Raw genomic sequence first — 8,272 nt, forward strand, 5'->3', positions numbered from 1 at the left:
GTAATAATAACTATTACTATGGAATGGGTCAAAAATCCCAGAGCACACTAACCAAAACTGGGACATAGAATTAGGGGAAAAATAGAATTTTAAGTTAACAGGCAAATGATACACTTGAAAAAAATACTCAGCACATATGACAAAGGGTTAATTTACATAACATTCAAAGAGACCTAATAAATCAACTTTAAAAAATGTACAAAACAGAAAACGGTCACGGGACATGAAATGCAATTAATAGAATACAAAAAGGCCAACAAACGAGTCAAGTGACATCTAATTTTACTCATAAATGGAAATGCAAACTAAAACTGATTTTTTTTTCATATCACATTGGTAAAGATTAATTTCAAATGCAAGTCTGCATACTATTGACTTGGGAATTCCACTTCTAACTTGTTTTTTCCTATAGAAACATCTGCATAAGAATGCAAATATATATGTATCGTAATAGCCGTTATTTACTGAATATTTACATGCCAGTCACTATATAATCTAACAGTAACTCGAAAGAGTTAAGTACTGTTATTACTCCAAATTTGAAAAAAGAGAAATTAAGGTATAAGGTGGTTAAGTAACCTGACCAAGGTCACTCGACAGTGAGAAAGAGGATCCGATTCTACCCGACTCCATAGCTTAAGTTCTTTACCAAAAGGCAACGTAGTCTACACAGCCACTAAACAGGGAAGTTCATGCTGCAGTACCTGCAGCATAAAATGAAATTAAACAACCCAGATGTCTACCAATAAAGGACAAAATAAATTCCACCACATCCATACAATTTATGTATTCAATAAATACATATATATGTACTTACACGGAAAAGCGTCCAAGAAATATTAAATTGAAAAAGAAAGTAACAACATATAATTGCATTTGTGTAAAAAAAAAATTAAATAAATAAATAAAACACAAACAAGCATAGAGAAAAACTCTGGAAGCAGTGAACCAAATTGTAAACAGTGTTTATCTTCGAAGGGCAGGATGAAGCGGCCTACCATTTTCTTGAACTCCTGAGCTCAAAGATCACCCGCCTCGACCTCCCAAAGTGCTGGGATCACAGGCGTGAGCCACCGCGCCCGACCATTTTCTAAATAATTTTATTAACATCTAAAGCTGTTTGCAACAAGCATGCAATTTAACCAGAACAAAACATAAGCTGAATGATCAATTGCTTCTATAGCCCTGTGGGTCCTGGGGTCCCAAGGGGAAGAGTTGGGTACTGACGCATATAATTTTCCCACTTGGTATTCTAAAAAAAAAAAAAAAAAGTTATTTTAGAACAAAGACCTAGAACGCTCACCATCGAAATAAATCTGAGCAATCGTGTTCTACTCTCTTAAGTACAGTAGACACAAAATAAGTGAACATCGAGTGCGAAGCTGTAAAATCAGTACCAAAGCCAGAAATCTACAAATAAATAAATAAATAAACTGCGTGAGCCTACATGCTTAAAGGGCAGGACGCCCACCATCGGCGGGGACCCGCGGCAGGAGGCTATCGGGGGGCGCGGGAGGACGTACCTTGGGTGAAGGGCCTGGCAGGGAGAGACTGCCGCAGTCCCGGCTCGGCTCCGCGCGGAGGGAGGGACGGACGCCGCCCGGCTCGCGCCTCAGGCCCACGGTGGCCCCTGCCCGCGGCGGCCGGGCACCAAGCGACGCTTACCCCCTCCGCGAGATACTATCACACAACACTTCCGTAATTCAAATTTGAAGAGCCCGCCCTCCAGCCGGCCTAGGATTGGCACTCTCGGGAATTGCGCCACCGTGCGTCTCACAGGGACGCTAGAAAACTGCAGGCGGCCTCTGCACGCCGTGGACGGTAGTGTATCCACAAAAAGTAGGCGACCCTAAGCTGTCACAGGCAGGGGGCGAGATCCTCTAGTTTTCCTCAAAGTTCGTTTCGTCTTCGCAGGGCACCCGCCCACCCTGAATCCCGCCTTTCCTCCCGTGAAGCTCTGCCGGTGCAAAGCTGACGTCGCACGCGGTGGGCCGCGAGCGCGCTCCGGCGCTGCTGCGTCTAAGTTTGGCCCTTCCTGGCTGCCGTCCTCCCCCACTAGGCTGTGCGCAGTAGCGGCTGTTATCCGTCTCTTCCGTCTCAGGAAAACAGCGTGCTCGGTGGGTTTGAGAGAACGTCTGTTTTTCTGCCCTCCATGTTTGAGGGGGAGAAAGAACATTTTGTTCTTGAGGGGATGATGGATTGAATGTAAAGTTACGCACAAAGTGGGATGTTTAGTTTGAACCATTCCCTCAGGAAGTGTGATATTTTGGGGCGTGGGGGATAGGTTCTCGCTCTGTCGCCCAGGCCTGAGGGCAGTGGCGCAATAACGGCTCACTGCAGCCTGGAACTCCAAGGGATCTTCCCACCTCAGCCTCTGAGTAGCTGGAACTACCGTCGTGCGCGACCATGCTTGGCTAATTTTTATTTTGTAGAGAGGAGGCCTCGCCATGTTGCTCAGGCTAGTCTCCAACCCCTGGGTTCTAAGCGATCCTCCCATCTTGGCCTCCCAAAGTGCTAGGATTACAGGCAAGCAACCGCGCCGGGCCAGGAAGTGATTATTATTATTTTTAAGTCACCTCACATTCTAGAAACATTAATCTCAACAACTGTAGGTTGCTGCATGCAGCTTGTGACGGTGGCCCCCAGGCTGCGTCCCGCCTTAGACTGCACCCAGTGAATCTCCGCTCTGATACCGCGGAGTTACCGGGTGTATACTTCGCCTTGTATAGGGCACATTGGTTCAGTCTTGAAAGTAGAGAAGGGGAAGCGAGGGAATGTAAGGTGTGTTTTCAGCCCTGAACCCTGTTCAACTCCAGTCCTGCATGAAGTCTGTCCTCTTCCCCCCATCCGCATTTGTGATGAGAGCTTCTTTTTATTTTATACTTTAAGAAAATTACTCAACTTCCTAGTCACATATCACATTTCCCCATTAAGAGGCTTTACTGAAAAGGTTGTAATGGATTGATCTTTTTTTAAGTGACTTGTGCAATCCCTTCTAAATCCTGCATCTGTTGTACCCGAGTGAGTTAGAGAAACGCCACACTTTGAGACAAATTTAAGAGTCCTTTATTAGCTGGCGACCGAGAGATGGCTAACGCTCGAAATTCTCGGCCAGAGGAAGGGGGTGGGTAAGGAGTCCTTGAAACCTTGCAAATGACGGAGCCAAATGGAGTTCGTCCAGCTTTCTTAGCTAAGGGAGAGCTTATCATGTGGAAACAAGGCTAGGTGATTAAGGAAGAGTATAAAAACAGAGTAAAAAACAAGGTTAGGTATTACACATCTGAATTTTGTACACTGAATAATCAAAATCCAAAATATAAATTTAAAACATCCACATGAATGCAAGTAAGGAAAAACAACAGTTGGAGGTAGGGGGAAAGGAAGCAAACTTACCTGGATAAAATGAAGTTTCTTTCTTGTACACCATAATGAGAAAATGATTGGACATGGATTTGCACTAGTTTTGTGGGAACCGGCCTTAAAACAGGTTAAATGGCATGTGTGAAATATACTTTGATAGGGGAAGTTTGAAGGGATGGTCATTCAGATTTCAAAGCACCTGAAATTGAGGTGTAAGAGGTTTCTGTGCCTGATGAAGATGGCCATGGCTCACAAGTTTAGGCAAAATAGGAACCCTGACGTATTAAGGGCAGGCACTCAGAAATGCACACTTCTTTTTAATTGGCCACTTCTCATGTAAGAAAGAAGTAGTATGTAGTATGCCCCAATGTGAATGGCCGCAGGAATTTACATAAGATGACTAGTAATTTTCCAAACAAAACTGGATTAAACAGTTTGTGGATAACAAAGTGTGATGAGAAGGCATACAGGCCAAGGTACAGTTCATCTGTCCCTTAATGGCAACATACTGTAACTGCCCAAGGGGTTTACCTTGCCTGCTCCCTAGACAGAGTCAATTCAAGACAAGGGAATTGCAATGGAGAAAGAGTAATTGATGCAGAGCTGGCTGTGCGGGAGACTAGTGTTTTATTATTACTCAAATCAGTCTCCCCTGAGCTTTTGGGGATCAGAGTTTTTGAGGATAATTTGGTGGGGGGGAACCCAGTGAACTAGAGTGCTGATTGGTCAGGGATGAAATCATAGTGAGTAGAAACTGTCTCTTGCGCTGAGTCAGTTCCTGGTTTGGGGGGTCACAAAATCAGATGAGCCCGTTTATTGATCTGGGTGGTGCCAGCTGATCCTCTGTGTGCTGGGTCTGAAAAATATCTCAAGCACTGATCTTAGGAGCAGTTTAAGGAGGGTCAGAATCTTGTAGCCTCCAGCTGCATGACTCCTAAACCATAGTTTCTAATATTGTGGCTAATGTTAGTTCTACAAAGGCAATCTAGTCTCCAGGGAAGAAGAAGGTCTGCTTTGGGAAAGGGCTATTACCGTCTTTGTTTATAGACTACAAACTAAGTTTCCCCCAAAGTTAGTTCAACCTACACTCAGGAATGAATAAGGACAGCTTGGAGGTTAGAGGCAAGGAGGAGTCAGTTAAGTTATATTTCTTTCACTGTTTCAGCCATAATTTTGCAAAGGCAGTTTCAATGCTGCCCTGGATTGGCCCTCCTTTAAGTTTCTGTCTGCTTGGAAGGGAGACCGTATTGAGAAAATGGTTGGAAATGGATTTGCAGTTCACAGCCACCTGGGATAATCTGTCCCATCCTAGGCCTATACTTCATGGAAACACATGCAGACACCCATGTAGGGTCCAAAAAAAGGGATATAAAAGGAAGAGACAGAAAGCTTCACGCTGTGTGCGAGTTGCTACCAAGACATCTGGGGCTGCTTAGCCTGGAGGAATATTCCTAGGACCATGAAAAGTTGTAGCAGGACTACTAACTGACCATATGACACTTGGAGAAAGTAGAAAAACGCTGTTTCATCAAGGCCAAGGGTTCTTAAGCAGGAAAAGTTTTGCCCCCCACCTTGGGACAATTGGCAATGTCTGGAGACATGTATGAATGTCACAATTAGGGAAGGTACCAGTGTCATCTTGTGGGTAGAGGACAGATATACTACTAAATGTCATAGTGTAATGGTGGGGGGGACAGCCCCCCCCAACATTACAAAGGATTAACTATTTTAAAATGTCAGTAGTGCCATGGTTAAGAAATTCTACTCTTGGCAGATATAGCCCTGAAACAGGATTTCAGCCCCCTCTCACTCTCTTAGCTGGGTGCCCTTATGTAGGGCACAGAGTAAAACCACTACTCCCCTGTATAGGCTACAAGGAGGGAGTCAGTGAGGAAGTTATCCAGGTTTTGTGAGAGGAGGACCCTTCAGTGAAAAAGGCTGCCAAAGAAATTGCTCTGTGATGGAGACAATATACAAACACGTAATCATATTACAAATTGTGATAAGTGTTGAGGATGTATCAATTCGGATCACCCAGGAAGCTGATGCCAAATTGGAATGAGGATTATTGGGAAATAGATCCTGTGAAAGACCAAGGGGGAGGAAGAAGAACTGGACCTGGGAAATCTTCAGATCTTGATACAGATCTGACATTTGTAAAAGGAAAGATTGATGAAAGTGGAATTGGGTAGGTGCAGTCTGAGATTGCATTGGAGATTTGACAAGGTCTTGGCTAACCCAATAGGAAGATTTGGGGTTGTCTATCAGAGAAGTCCTGCAGTGGGCAGACATGGCCAGGCCCTGATATCCACCAGACTGGAGGCTGCCTGGGAAGAACATGGCCTTGGCACAAAGACTTTAACAAATCTCAAAGGCTTTGCAGCCAGAGGCTGTCAGCTAACTGCACTCCTCACAGCTCAGTGACTACTTTTTTTTTTTTTTTTAACAAAAGATCAGAATTGCATGTTTCCATGCCTGCCACAGAAGAATAATTAAAAGAGTGTAGCAGCAGGATTTTATTTTCAGGGCTTTCCAATTTTTTTTTTTTTTTTGGCAACCCACAGTAGGAAATATTGTACATTGTAACCTAATAAATATACAAAACTACAATTAACTAAAACAAAAAGCTTTAAAAGTGTTACTGAACATTACTTTGTGCAGTGCATGCTGTTATTTTCTGTTTCCTCTTTTTAAAAAAAGCTGCCTATGGTGTATGATTGTAATACAATATGAATATTTTCATGTTTCTGCATGGTCAGGACTTTTAATTAAAAAAAAACCTAAGGTAAAGTTCACTTAAAATAACCATTTTAAAGTGCACAATTCAATGACATTTAATGCATTCACAATATTCTGCAACCACCATCTATAAAACATTTTTTATCATCCTAAAAGGAAATCTCATACCCCTTAAGCAGTCACTCTCTCTTGTCGCCTCCCCACAGTCCTAGGCAAACACCAGTCTTCTTCCTGTCTCTATGAATTTACATATTTGGATATTTCATATAAATGGAATCATACAATATTACAATATGGACCTTTTATGTATAACTTCCTTCACAGTTTTTTCTGAGGTTTATATACCTCAAAAATTGTACATTGTAGATCAGTGCTTGATTCCTTTTTATGGCTGACAGTATTCCATATTGTGTGTGTGTGTGTGTGTGTGTACACCACGTTTTATTTATCTGTTACTCCATTGACATTTGGGTTATTTCCACCTAAATCTATAATACCCTAGTTTGAATTGATACCAACTTAGTTTCAATAGCATACAAAAACTCTGCTTCTAAACAGCTGAGACCTCTCCTGTATGTTTCTATCATTACCAATTACATCTATATACATCGTGTGTTCATTAAGATAGATTTGTAATTATTTTATGCACTTGGCTTTTAAATCATATTAAAAAAGGGGAACCACACACCAAAAATATAGCGATCCTGGCTTTTGTATTTACTGATGTAGTTATATTTATCTAACTTTTTGATTTCTTCTTAGAGCTTTTAGTTACTGTCTAGTTTTCTTTCATTTAAGCCTGAAGAACTCCCTTTAGTATTTCTTATAGTATAGGTCTACTTGTGACAAACTCTTTCAGCTTTTATTTACATGCTAATGTCTTAATTTCTCCATCATTTTTGAAGGACACTTTGCTGAATATAGAATTCTTGGTAGATAGTCTTTTTCTTTCAGCACTTTGACTATGTTATCCCACTGCCTTCTTTCCTACATTGTTTCTGATGAGAAATCAGATGCTCTTATTGTAGAGAATCACTTGTATGTGACAAATCTCTCCTCTCACTGCTTTTAAGATTTTTTTTTGTCTTTGTCTTTTGACAGTTTGATTATAATGTATCTCAGTGTGGAACTGTTTATATTTATCCTTCTTGGAGTTTGTTGAGATTCTTGGGTGCATAGGTTCCTGTCTTTTACCAAATCTGGGCAGTTTTTGGTTATTTCTTCAACATTTTTTTTGCAATGTTTTATTTTTCTTCTCCTTCTGGGACTCCTGTAATGTGTATGGTGGTACTCTTGATTATTCCCATAGATTTTTTAAGACTCCAATAATTATTCTTCGGTTTTTTCATTTTTTTTTAATTTTTGAGACAGAGTCTGTTTCTGTCACCCAGGCTGACAAGGAGAATTATGGTTCACTGCCTCATGAACGCCTGTGCTCAAGAGGTCTTTCCACCTCAGCCTCCCAAGTAGCTCAAACTACACACACATACCACGATACCCAGCTAACATTTTTTAAAAAAATTTTTTGTAAAGACAGAGTCTTACTGTGGTCTTGAACTCTCGGGCTCAAGCGATTCTCCTGTCTCAGCCTCCCATAGTGCTGAGATTACAGGTGTGAGCCACCATGCCTGGTCATTCTTTTTTCTTTATACTACTCGATCTGGATTTTGATTTTAGTCGACAGTTGTAAGTTCACTGTTTCTTTATTCTGCCTGCTCAAATCTGCTATTGTAACCCTGTAGTGAATTTTCATTTCAGTTACTGTATTTTTTAGCTTCACAGTTTCTACTTGGTTTCTTATCATAATTTCTATCTTTGTTGATATTTTCTATTGTTAAGACATCATTCTTCTGGTTTCCTTTAACTCTTTGTCTGTGGTTTCCTTTACCTCTCTGAGCATATTTAAGACAGTTGATTTTAAATTTTTGTCTAATATGTTCAGGGTTTGTTTTTCCTTAGGGAGAGCTTATATTAATTTCTTCTGTAAATAAACTGTACTTTCTAGTTTCTTTGCATGCTTCATAACGTTTTTGCTGGAAACTGGACATTTGAATATTAAAATATGCTAACTCTGGACATCAGATTCTTCTCCCTTCTCAGGATTTGTTGTTGTTGTTGTTGTTGCTTCCTGTGAAATACAGTTGTTTGCTTATTTAGTGTCTTTTCTATATGA

The 8,272-nt window shown here is 41.2% G+C and overlaps 1 protein-coding gene across 2 annotated transcripts in view; it reads right to left on the minus strand.

The window, feature by feature from the left end:
• The window catches only part of MIS18BP1 (MIS18 binding protein 1), a 61,425-nt gene extending 59,357 nt beyond the window's left edge, over window positions 1-2,068 (minus strand). The window contains exons 1-2 of one of the 2 annotated variants that reach the window (XM_077940954.1): window positions 1,524-1,700; window positions 1,228-1,252 (exon numbers count right to left, since the gene is read on the minus strand). The gene's annotated coding sequence lies outside the window, so the exon portion shown is untranslated. Of the gene's footprint in view, window positions 1-1,227; window positions 1,253-1,523 lie in introns of both variants that reach the window. The other variant, XM_028851531.2, reaches the window with a different exon arrangement.
• Between the last annotated feature and the right edge of the window lie 6,204 nt (window positions 2,069-8,272).

Source organism: Macaca mulatta, chromosome 7 (assembly GCF_049350105.2).
Source record: "Macaca mulatta isolate MMU2019108-1 chromosome 7, T2T-MMU8v2.0, whole genome shotgun sequence".
Taxonomy (NCBI): Eukaryota; Metazoa; Chordata; class Mammalia; order Primates; family Cercopithecidae; genus Macaca; species Macaca mulatta.